At 47.6% G+C, this 12,790-nt stretch overlaps 1 protein-coding gene across 4 annotated transcripts in view; it reads right to left on the minus strand.

Moving 5' to 3' along the window:
• The window catches only part of SYT3 (synaptotagmin 3), a 630,220-nt gene that overhangs the window by 224,954 nt on the left and 392,476 nt on the right, over positions 1–12,790 (minus strand). The gene's annotated exons all lie outside the window — the stretch shown is intronic.

Below are 12,790 nucleotides of genomic sequence, written 5' to 3' on the forward strand. Positions count from 1 at the left end.
ATTCCACTCTCTGGTGGCTGCTACCTTCCCTATACACTGCCATTTGCCCTCACTTCTTTCCAAAATCCACCCACTGTTCCCCTCTCCTTCTCAGCATCTAGACTCTTTCCCTCACTCCTATTCTATAACTCCGTTGTTCACCTAAATCATTCCCATTATCACACCAATCCACTGTAATTTTTTCCCAACACACACCTATTTTTAAACCACACACCTCTGTCCTGCAGTTCAATCACTCTTACCCCTTCCATCCCGTTTTATTCATCCAGGCTTCACTCCTTATCTCAAGAAATCTACCTACTCCTGCCTCTTTCCCAATATAAACTCACCTCTGTCTCTCCTTCCTAATTTTCTTGCCACCTGCATCTGCCTTTCTTAATGTTCAGCCTCTCCCACCTCTCTCCTATCCAAAATCAACCCACCCCTGCCTCTCACTATATTAATATCGACCGATTCTCAACACCAGTGCTAAATATCCTCCTATTCTCACCTATCTCTTTTTCCCAGCACCTACTCAGAACCGCATCTCCCATTATTAATATTACCCCATGGTTTGTTCATGAGGGTCACCTGCACCAAAACTCTTGCCTACTACAGTAACCTGCGAGATTCAATGTAACAAAATGCCTGCCTACAGGCTTTAGCAAAGTGTAATAACAATCTACCCTTAAAGGCTGTTTGCCTTTAATGCATGCTTTTCACAACACATAAGGCCTACTTGCTTTGTCATAACTTTTCATTGTAAACAGATCACACCTAAGGAATTGGACATAACTTTTCTCAGTGAACTGATAAGGCCTCTTTCCTTTAGGAATGGTTTGACACTATATACAACCCAGGCCTACAGAAGGTGTAGAAGCTGACAACCATCAAGCAGATGTGTACAAAATTACAATTTGCAAAACAATATATAGTCCCTCTCAATAGGGCCTAGAAGAATCATCACAGTGAAATTGTACTCCCAGAGTTTGTCTAAGGGGTCAGCAACACAATATATGTGACCAAAAACATACCTTTCTATGGTCTATAACATAATGTGACCACAATCCACTGCTGCAGGCCTACTGGCTTTACCATATGCTTTTCACATTAAATAACCCAGATCTACTGCCTTTGTAATAATATTTCATTATACACAGGCTAGACCTATGGCATCAGGCATACCATTTCCCTACACACGCTTCAAGGCTATAGCTGTTATCATTGGCTTGTCACCATAACCATCGCATCTCAGGAGCATACGCTTTCCCACAAGACAATCATTAGGTAAACAGTCATAAAATTGCAAATGTCTACAAAATTACAGTTGGCAAAGCAAACTAGTATCTCTCCTAATCTGGCTTAACAAGTGCAGTGCAAATCTTCTGTACTCATGATTTGTTGGAGGGGGTAACCAACACCAAAGCCCTTTGCCTACTAAGGTAATCTATGAGATTCCATGTAACAAAAAGCCTATTTGTCTGCTTAAATTCATTAATGCCTATTGACTTAAACATATGCTTTTCACAGTCAATATGTCAGGGTACTGCCTTTATGGTAATTTTTCATAATAAACAATCAGGAATTTATCCTTTATCATTGGCTTGTCACCATAATGAACTTAAGCCCATTGTACTGAGTGTAAGCTTTACAAAACACAGCCATCCGGCATACGGTCATAAAAGTACAAATGTACACAAAATTACGCTTGCAAAGCGTAATGCCCCCCCTACTAAGAGCACAAGGGAGCTTAATAAGGATTATTGTCGTGCAGTTTGTTCGGGTAGATCACCAATGCACTAACTGTCACCTATTGCAGTAATCTGTGAAACTCTATGCAACAAATGACCTGCCTGCAGCCTCTAGAGCAGTTTGAAAGCAAGCCCGCCTTAAAAGGCTATTGTTTTTAATGCATTCAGTCGGTGACACTTACTGGCTTTGTCATAATGTTTGATAGTAATCAGATCAAACCTATGAAATCTGGAATGGTTCTCCCAATGAACTGATACGGCTGTTACGCTCAAATATTGGCTTTACACTTCACCAAACACCGGACTACTGCGGGCACATAAACTGGCAACCATTGTGCATACAGTTATAAAATTACAAATACAATACAGTACAATACAGCTTACAAAACAATGTACAGCCCTTCTCAACAGGGTCTGACAGAATCATCACATTGCACCCCTCACCCCCAAGGTTTGTCAGAGTGGGTGGTGAACATAAAAACTCTTGCCTACTACGGTAGCCAATGAGATTCCATTCAACAAAATACCTCGCTGTAGGCTTTAACATCGAGTAATACCAATCCACCCCAAAATGCCAATTGGCTTTACCCTATGCTTTTTACAAAACATGTGTTAGGCCTAGTGCCTTTGGTATAATATTTCACAATAATGTTGAAATCCTCTTGCACAAAACTAAATTTATTCTCGAGCCAGTTTGCTGAATAATGCACCATTTAGCTGCGATTCAGAGATTACGCAAGAAAAAAACTGGAAAACAAAACATTTAAATATACTTGTTTTGATTGCAGAATTAAGATGGGTTACAAATGTTTTCATGCGTTCAGTATTACTGCCCCTGATTATATTACTTGAGGACAACCCACAGAATTGCAACTCCTCCCTCTGCAAACTACTAACTCTGCATGGTGGAAAGAGGGCGAGACGTAAGGTACAGTAGTTATCATCAGCTGATACAGCAGGAAAAAGAGCTAGGGAATCAAGGTATGAACCATCATCAATTCACAGCTCAGGTGGCACAGAGCCAAGGAAACAAGGGATGGCCCTGTCATTGGCAGACACATCAAAGAGAACGGGGTCAAAGAAGTAAGGACTGGTAACCACAACTGATCAACACAGGAGAGGAAAATGGACAGAGCAACAAGAGCTGTCAATCACCAGTGGTCAACACAGCACAGAAAAAGTGCGGAAATGACGTATCAACCAACAACAAAAAAAAAGAGATAAAAGGATGAGCACCATAAACTGGCAAACCACTGACCAACACAGTGCTGAGAACAAGACCGAAGCAACAAGGACTGGCAGTCAAATCATCGACATGAGAGATGGACTAGATCAACAATAACTGCCAACTACCACTCACCAGCACAGTGAAAAGTGTCAGAACAACAAGACCTGGTAATGATGACGCAAAATTGATTTGTTATTTTGTGATCATATAATTTGTTCCTCTATAACCCACCTTAACTCTAGCATACACGATTTCTTCATTTTGTAATTATCATGTTATTTACATTTAGATTTAGCAGAGTGGACTGTATATATTTTTGTTATATTCAATGTAGTTAGACAGTGCACCAGTGGGTCTATATGCTCCATACCATTTAGAAATGAACATTGTAGTTCTGGTAGTTGTGCATAATACTTTTCTGCTTCACGTGCCAAAGTCACAGTGAGCTTGTGAAAGCCTGTACCAATATAGCTTTATAGCCGCCATAGGGGGCTATACTGGCCATTAAAGGCCCGCTCCAGTGTTAAAGGCCTGCGCCTTTGCTAGGCCTTTAACAAGGGAGCGGGCCTTTAATGCTGGCATTGCCCAGCTATGGAGGGCTATAAGGCAATTAAAACTTTCCGCCACTAAAGGGCAGAATGTTCTAATTTGTAAAACAAAGGACTCATGGAGCACAAGGGGACTGAAGCTACATTAGGCCTTTGTTCACAGTAACAGAAGTGAACCACAACTTTGGAATGTTAGTGTTTCAGGCATCTACCAGCCTTTAGAAGCCCGGAGCACTTCATTGTCTTCAATGGAGCTCCCAAAAATTCGAATGTTATAATGCCTGTTAAATTGCTTGCAACATCCCACCCTAGTGCTTGTAAATTTGTGCCGTATTAGTGCCTGTGAAGTCCTGTTGCAATGCCTTTGATGTCCTGCACTAGTGACTGTGTTGTCCTATGCTCAAGCTTACAAAGTCCTAACCCAGGGCTTGTGATGTCCTGTATTAGTGCTTGTACCGTCCTGTCTCAGTCCTTGTGAAGTCCTTTACCACTGCTTGTAAATTGTTGAGCTACTTCCCGTAAAGCTTTGTCCTAGTGTATGTGAAATCCTGTTAGTACTTATAAAATTACGTTTTATTGCTTGTGTAGTCTGGACTGCGTGGTTGTAAAGTCTTTTGCTAGTGCTTGTGATGGCTTGTGGCCCTGTTCTAGTGCTTGTGTAGTCTTGCCTGAGTGCTTGTAAAGTCTTGTGCTTGTGAAGTCTTGTTGCCCTGTCCTAATGCTTGTGAAGTCCTGCGGCCCTGTTCTAGTGATTGTGAAGTCCTGCGGCCCTATTCTAGTGCTTGTGATGTCCTGCGGCCCTGTTCTAGTGCTTGGCAAGTCTTGTCGCCCTGTTCTAATCCTTGTGAAGTCCTGTGGCACAGGTCTAGTGCATGTAAAGTCTTGTGCTAGTGCTTGTGAAGTCCTGCAGCCCTTTTCTAATGCTTGTGAAGTCCTGCGGCGCTGTTATAGTGCTTGTAAAGTCTTGTGCTAGTGCTTGTGTAGTCCTTCTCGAGTGCTTGTATAGTCTTGTGCTAATGCTTGTGAAATCTTGTTTCCCTGTTCCAATGCTTGTGAAGTCCTGCGGCCCTGTACTAGTGCTTGTGAAGTCTTGCGCCCTGTCCTAATGCTTGTGAAGTCCTGCGGCCCTGTTCTAGTGCTTGTGAAGTCTTGCGCCCTGTCCTAATGCTTGTGAAGTCCTGCAGACCTGTTGTAGTGCTTGTGAAGTCTTGTGCCCCGTCCTAATGCTTGTGAAGTCTGGCGGACCTGTTCTAGTGCTTGTGAAGTCTTGCGCCCTGTCCTAATGCTTGTGAAGTCCTGGGGCCCTGTTCTAGTGCTTGTGAAGTCCTGCGGCCCTGTTCTAGTGCTTGTGAAGTCTTGCGCCCTGTCCTAATGCTTGTGAAGTCCTGCGGACCTGTCCTAATGCTTGTGAAGTCTGGCGGACCTGTTCTAGTGCTTGTGAAGTATTGCCCCCGGTCCCAATGCTTGTGAAGTCCTGCGGACCTGTTCTAGTGCTTGTGAAGTCTTGTGCTGGTGCTTGTGCAGTCCTGCTTGAGCGCTTGTAAAGTCTTGTGCTAATGCTTGTGAAGTCCTATGAACTTTTCCAATGCTTGTGAAGTCCTTTTGCCCTGTTCTAGTGCTTGTGAAGTCCTGTTGCCCTATTCTAGTGCTTGTAAAGTTTTGTCGCCCTGTCCCAATGCTTGTGAAGTCCTGCGGCCCTGTTCTAGTGCTTGTAAAGTTTTGTCGCCCTGTCCCAATGCTTGTGAAGTCCTGCAGCCCTGTTCTAGTGCTTGTGAAGTTTTGTCGCCCTGTCCCAATGCTTGTGAAGTCCTGCGGCCCTGTTCTAGTGCTTGTGAAATCTTGCTTCCTGTCCCAATGCTTGTGAAGTCCTGCGGCCCTGTTCTAGTGCTTGTGAAGTCTTGCGCCCTGTCCTAATGCTTGTGAAGTCCTGCGTACCTGTTCTAGTGCTTGTGAAGTCCTGTGGCCCTTTTCTAATGCTTGTGAAGTCCTGCGGCCCTGTTTTAGCGCTTGTGAAGTCCTGCGGCCCTGTTCTAGTGCTTGTGAAGTCTTGCGCCCTGTCCTAATGCTTGTGAAGTCCTGCATACCCGTTCTAGTGCTTGTGAAGTCCTGTGGCCCTTTTCTAATGCTTTTGAAGTCCTGCGGCCCTGTTCTAGTGCTTGTGAAGTCCTGCGGCCCTGTTCTAGTGCTTGTGAAGTCTTGCGCCCTGTCCTAATGCTTGTGAAGTCCTGCGGACCTGTTCTAGTGCTTGTGAAGTCTTGCGCCCTGTCCTAATGCTTGTGAAGTCTGGCGGACCTGTTCTAGTGCTTGTGAAGTCTTGCGCCCTGTCCCAATGCTTGTGAAGTCCTGCGGACCTGTTCTAGTGCTTGTGAAGTCTTGTGCTAGTGCTTGTGCAGTCCTGCTTGAGCGCTTGTAAAGTCTTGTGCTAATGCTTGTGAAGTCCTGTGGCCCTTTTCCAATGCTTGTGAAGTCCTTTTGCCCTGTTCTAGTGCTTGTGAAGTCCTGTTGCCCTGTTCTAGTGCTTGTAAAGTTTTGTCGCCCTGTCTCAATGCTTGTGAAGTCCTGCGGCCCTGTTCTAGTGCTTGTAAAGTTTTGTCGCCCTGTCCGAATGCTTGTGAAGTCCTGCAGCCCTGTTCTAGTGCTTGTGAAGTTTTGTCGCCCTGTCCCAATGCTTGTGAAGTCCTGCGGCCCTGTTCTAGTGCTTGTGAAATCTTGCTTCCTGTCCCAATGCTTGTGAAGTCCTGCGGCCCTGTTCTAGTGCTTGTGAAGTCTTGCGCCCTGTCCTAAGGCTTGTGAAGCCCTGCGTACCTGTTCTAGTGCTTGTGAAGTCCTGTGGCCCTTTTCTAATGCTTGTGAAGTCCTGCGGCCCTGTTTTAGCGCTTGTGAAGTCCTGCGGCCCTGTTCTAGTGCTTGTGAAGTCTTGCACCCTGTCCTAATGCTTGTGAAGTCCTGCGTACCCGTTCTAGTGCTTGTGAAGTCCTGTGGCCCTTTTCTAATTCTTGTGAAGTCCTGCAGCCCTTTTCTAATGCTTTTGAAGTCCTGCGGCCCTGTTCTAGCGCTTGTGAAGTCCTGCGGCCCTGTTCTAGCGCTTGTGAAGTCCTGCGGCCCTGTTCTAGTGCTTGTGAAGTTTTGTCGCCCTGTCCCAATGCTTGTGAAGTCCTGCGGCCCTGTTTTAGTGCTTGTGAAGTTTTGTCACCCTGTCCCAATGCTTGTGAAGTCCTGCGGCCCTGTTCTAGTGCTTGTAAAGTCTTGCGCCCTGTCCTAATGCTTGTGAAGTCCTGTGGACCTGTTCTAGTGCTTGTGAAGTCTTGCGCCCTGTCCTAATGCTTGTGAAGTCCTGCGGACCTGTTCTAGTGCTTGCGAAGTCCTGTGGCCCTTTTCTAATTCTTGTGAAGACCTGCGCCCTGTCCTAATGCTTGTGAAGTCCTGCTGACCTGTTCTAGTGCTTGTGAAGTTCTGTTGCCCTTTTCTAATGCTTGTGAAATCCTGCGGCCCTGTTCTAGTGTTTGTGAAGTCCTGCGGCCCTGTTCTAGTGCTTGTGAAGTCTTGCGCCCTGTCCTAATGCTTGTGAAGTCCTGTGGCCCTTTTTTAGTGCTTGTGAAGTCTTGCGGCGCTGTTCTAGTGCTTGTGAAGACCTGCGGCCCTGTTCTGGTGCTTGTGAAGTCTTGCGCCCTGTCCTAATGCTTGTGAAGTCCTGTGGCCCTTTTCTAATGCTTGTGAAGTCCTGTGGCCCTTTTCTAATGCTTGTGAAGTCCTGCGGCGCTGTTCTAGTGCTTGTGAAGTCTTGTGCTAGTGCTTGTGCAGTCCTGCTTGAGCGCTTGTAAAGTCTTGTGCTAACGCTTGTGAAGTCCTGCGGACCTGTTCTAGTGCTTGTGAAGTCTTGCGCCCTGTCCTAATGCTTGTGAAGTCCTGCGGACCTGTTCTAGTGCTTGTGAGGTCCTGTGGCCCTTTTCTAATGCTTGTGAAGTCCTGCGCCCTGTCCTAATGCTTGTGAAGTCCTGTGGCCCTTTTCTAATGCTTGTGAAGTCCTGCGGCCCTTTTCTAATGCTTGTGAAGTCCTGCGGACCTGTTCTAGTGCTTGTGAAGTCCTGCTTGAGCGCTTGTAAAGTCTTGTACTAATGCTTGTGAAATCCTGTGGCCCTTTTCTCATGCTTGTGAAGTCCTGTGGCCCTGTTCTAATGCTTGTGAGGTCCTGTGGCCCTGTTCTAATGCTTGTGAAGTCCCGTGGCCCTGTTCTAATGCTTGTGAAGTCCTGTGGCCCTTTTCTAATGCTTGTGAGGTCCTGTGGCCCTGTTCTAATGCTTGTGAGGTCCTGTGGCCCTGTTCTAGTGCTTGTGAAGTCTTGCGCCCTGTCCTAATGCTTGTGAAGTCCTGCGGCCCTGTTCTAGTGCTTGTGAAGTCCTGCGGACCTGTTCTTGTGCTTGTGAAGTCTTGTGCTAATGCTTGTGCAGTCCTGCGGATCTGTTCTAGTGCTTGTCCAGTCCTGCTTGAGCGCTTGTAAAGTCTTGTGCTAATGCTTGTGAAATCCTGTGGCCCTTTTCTAATGCTTGTGAAGTCCTGTGGCCCTTTTCTAATGCGTGTGAAGTCCTGTGGCCCTGTTCTAATGCTTGTGAAGTCCTGTGGCCCTTTTCTAATGCTTGTGAAGTCCTGTGGCCCTTTTATAATGCTTGTGAAGTCTTGCGCCCTGTCCTAATGCTTGTGAAGTCCTGCGGCCCTTTTCTAATGCTTGTGAAGTCCTGTGGCCCTGTTCTAATGCTTGTGAAGTCCTGTGGCCCTTTTCTAATGCTTGTGAAGTCCTGTGGCCCTGTTCTAATGCTTGTGAAGTCATGTGGCCCTTTTCTAATGCTTGTGAAGTCCTGTGGCCATTTTCTAATGCTTGTGAAGTCCTGTGGCCCTGTTCTAATGCTTGTGAGGTCCTGTGGCCCTGTTCTAGTGCTTGTGAAGTCCTGCAGCCCTGTTCTAGTGTTTGTGAAGTCCTGTGGCCCTTTTCTAATGCTTGTGAAGTCCTGCGGCCCTGTTTTAGTGCTTGTGAAGTCCTGCTTGAGCGCTTGTAAAGTCTTGTGCTAATGCTTGTGAAGTCCTGTGGCCCTTTTCTAATGCTTGTGAAGTCCTGCGGCCCTTTTCTAATGCTTGTGAAGTCCTGAGGCCCTGTTCTAGTGCTTGTGAAGTCCTGCTTGAGCGCTTGTAAAGTCTTGTGCTAATGCTTGTGAAATCCTGTGGCCCTTTTCTAATGCTTGTGAAGTCCTGTGGCCCTGTTCTAGTGCTTGTAAACTCCTCCTGGTATTTGTAAATTCCTATGGCTTGTGCAGCCCTGCCCCAATTCTTGTGAAGTCCTAATTGTCCCACTACTTATGGAGTCCTGCCCTGGTGCTTGCCATGTTCTGTGCTAGGGAAGTCATATCCCAGGGTGTAGTGTGCACGTGAGGAAGATGATGGTACACCCCTAGTGTGCTGGAGGATGAGGTGAGGTCCCACAGAGATGGCGCTGCACCACGCTGGCTCCCATTCACTTCAGAACCTCCACCGCCCCTGAGAGGCACGAGCACTAAATAATGCATGGTTTTGCTTTTATCTGTGATAAATTATAAATATAGACACGTTTGCGAGAGGCTCCTTTCGTCTTTACTCAGCAGTATTGCTATTCCTGGTATCTGGCAGCAAACGTCATCACTAGAAACCTGTCCTGCCACCAAGGGGCAGAGATGCTGCAGCCGGACTCACCCACTCTCACACTTACAACTCCCTTCCTGTCCTACCACCGAGGGACAGAGATGCTGCAGCCGGACTCACCCACTCTCACACTTACAACTCCCTTCCTGTCATACCACCGAGGGGCAGAGATGCTGCAGCCGGACTTACCCACTCTCACACTTACAACTCCCCTCCTGTCCTACCACCGAGGGGCAGAGATGCTGCAGCTGGACTCACCCACTCTCACACTTACAACTCCCTTCCTGTCCTACCACCGAGGGGCAGAGATGCTGCAGCCGGACTCACCCACTCTCACATTTACAACTCCCTTCCTGTCCTACCACCGAGGGGCAGAGATGCTGCAGCCGGACTCACCCACTCTCACACTTACAACTCCCCTCCTGTCCTACCACCGAGGGGCAGAGATGCTGCAGCCGGACTTACCCACTCTCACACTTACAACTCCCTTCCTGTCCTACCACCGAGGGGCAGAGATGCTGCAGCCGGACTCACCCACTCTCACACTTACAACTCCCTTCCTGTCCTACCACCGAGGGGCAGAGATGCTGCAGCCGGACTCACCCACTCTCACACTTACAACTCCCTTCCTGTCCTACCACCGAGGGGCAGAGATGCTGCAGCCGGACTCACCCACTCTCACACTTACAACTCCCTTCCTGTCCTACCACCGAGGGGCAGAGATGCTGCAGCCGGACTCACCCACTCTCACACTTACAACTCCCTTCCTGTCCTACCACCGGGGGGCAGAGATGCTGCAGCCGGACTCACCCACTCTCACACTTACAACTCCCTTCCTGTCCTACCACCGGGGGCAGAGATGCTGCAGCCGGACTCACCCACTCTCACACTTACAACTCCCTTCCTGTCCTACCACCGAGGGACAGAGATGCTGCAGCCGGACTCACCCACTGTCACACTTACAACTCCCTTCCTGTCCTACCACCGAGGGGCAGAGATGCTGCAGCCGGACTCACCCACTCTCACACTTACAACTCCCTTCCTGTCCTACCACCGAGGGGCAGAGATGCTGCAGCCGGACTCACCCACTCTCACACTTACAACTCCCCTCCTGTCCTACCACCGAGGGACAGAGATGCTGCAGCCGGACTCACCCACTGTCACACTTACAACTCCCTTCCTGTCCTACCACCGAGGGGCAGAGATGCTGCAGCCGGACTCACCCACTCTCACACTTACAACTCCCTTCCTGTCCTACCACCGAGGGGCAGAGATGCTGCAGCCGGACTCACCCACTCTCACACTTACAACTCCCCTCCTGTCCTACCACCGAGGGACAGAGATGCTGCAGCCGGACTCACCCACTGTCACACTTACAACTCCCTTCCTGTCCTACCACCGAGGGGCAGAGATGCTGCAGCCGGACTCACCCACTCTCACACTTACAACTCCCTTCCTGTCCTACCACCGAGGGGCAGAGATGCTGCAGCCGGACTCACCCACTGTCACACTTACAACTCCCTTCCTGTCCTACCACCGAGGGGCAGAGATGCTGCAGCCGGACTCACCCACTCTCACACTTAAAACTCCCCTCCTGTCCTACCGCCGAGGGACAGAGATGCTGCAGCCGGACTCACCCACTCTCACACTTACAACTCCCTTCCTGTCCTACGCCTGCCGCACCACAGAGGAATAGGGCGGCTGCTTGTACTCCCTGGTTTGGAGCCCATTCATTACCCTACCTTCAAAACAGAAGTGAAACAAATCCTAATGCTGATGTTCCTGCCCTAAGGCCCTGGTTCAGCCGCCTCAGTGCAGCTCTGCTCTCCGATAGATGCCAGGACTGTCCATGACACAGGTATACGTCTGGGCTTACAGACCACTGCACAACTTTGTATGTTACTTATGGAATGTTTCTCTCCCATGACCTGATCTTCGTCTTTTACATGTGTGTGTCCCGGGGATTGAGAGTGTTGGCAGGCTTTGATCCTCCTGCTTCTGTGTACGGTGCCTCCTCTTCTCTATTATGGGATGCGTCCGGTCCTGTTTTTAAATGTTCCGAATCATGTTGTTGTCAGGCTCCCGTCTTGAACCGATTTGTAACGATTGTGCTGCTCCCACTTTGGTATCCTACCTACCTCAACTGTGAAGCGCTCTGAAACCCTCCTGGGTCGCATTCGCGCTATACAAAACCGTATAAATAAATAAATGAAAAATAAATCCGAGCTCATTTATTGCCTGGCTTTCAGTTCTTTCACTATCCTCTGCGTTAGCTCATTAGGTCTGAACTCAAGACAACTTTAAAAGATAACTTTAGCGATTCAACAGGCTCAAGTAATCAAACAAAATTCATAAATAAGAAGTACATCCATATATATTCTAACATTGGAGGGTTCAGTGCTTAATTTCTAACATGCTGTTCTTTTTACCATGCTAACTTTTCCACCTCATGTTTACTGTTAATTTGGTACTTTTTCTTATATTAATAAAAATTATTTAACACAAAAAGGATCTCGCCAGGTGGTCACTTGCTCCACCCATTGCCCCTGCCAGCGCTGCCAATGACAATTTAGACTTTTCCAGGCCCCTTCAGCTATAAGAATGGCTTGGAAGGGAGACATTAGTCACTTTTAACATATACTATATTTATAATAAACTGTTGTTTTGTTCATCTCTAAATTAGCGTGACACCGTTCCCAGATGACGGCTGTCATAAGTGCCAGTGTTGACAATTAAAGTGCGGTGCCCAGCACCGGAAACAACCAGCTCAAATTAACCGCTGGCTAGGGTTTTAAGGCAGCACTCTTCATCTATTGGTCTGTTTAACTGCCATTCTGTCTTTAATTCCTCCCAGCCAGGGTACGAGTCCTAAAAAAGAAGTGGGGGGAGGCTGATGTCACGTCAAGAAGTGACATCACGAAAGGAGGCTTGCACCATCAGACTCATTGCCTCCCCTCGCTCACCCCTTGGATGCGATTGCATCAGAGAAGCCAACGCGTGAGCAGCGTTCTGAATGAGTTCCGATCTCGCCCTAGAGAGGCCAAAGAGTGAATGTGTGGCTCCATTTGCTCCAGTTATCGAGCTCCCAGTAAAAGAAGTGGGGGGGACGCCATCCACCTGCGTGGTACCCCGACTCGAGCCCTGCTCCCAGCACAATGTACAGCATCCGCTAATGGGTGAGCCTGTGTCAACCAGTGGTTCTTTTGCACTCTGGATGATGGCTATTTTTCTGATCACATGTTCACAGCAACCTAAAAAGAAGTGTACTTCAGTGCCAGGGCTGATGGATCAATACTGTTCCAATGCTTTTTTCTTTCCATTCTTTATTCGTTTTTTAGTTATACTTTTGTTTGTCATTATGTATTTAATTTACAATAATTTAGAGCCCATATTTGTGCCAATAAGAATAAACTACTAGTGGCTGCAACTACCATTTTCCTGGAGTCAGGTAACAGAGGATGTATAGGATTACATTTAGGAAGGAATAGGGAAATAGCTGAGACAACAGCAGGAAACTTGGGAGTTCGATCTCAATTTAGACTAAATTTTAAAATGTGAAGTTTGATTGAAATAGGGTTGTGGGTCAGGGCTTCGGCCTGCGATAGTGGGCCAACGGA

Source organism: Triturus cristatus, chromosome 7 (assembly GCF_964204655.1).
Source record: "Triturus cristatus chromosome 7, aTriCri1.1, whole genome shotgun sequence".
NCBI classification, from domain to species: Eukaryota; Metazoa; Chordata; class Amphibia; order Caudata; family Salamandridae; genus Triturus; species Triturus cristatus.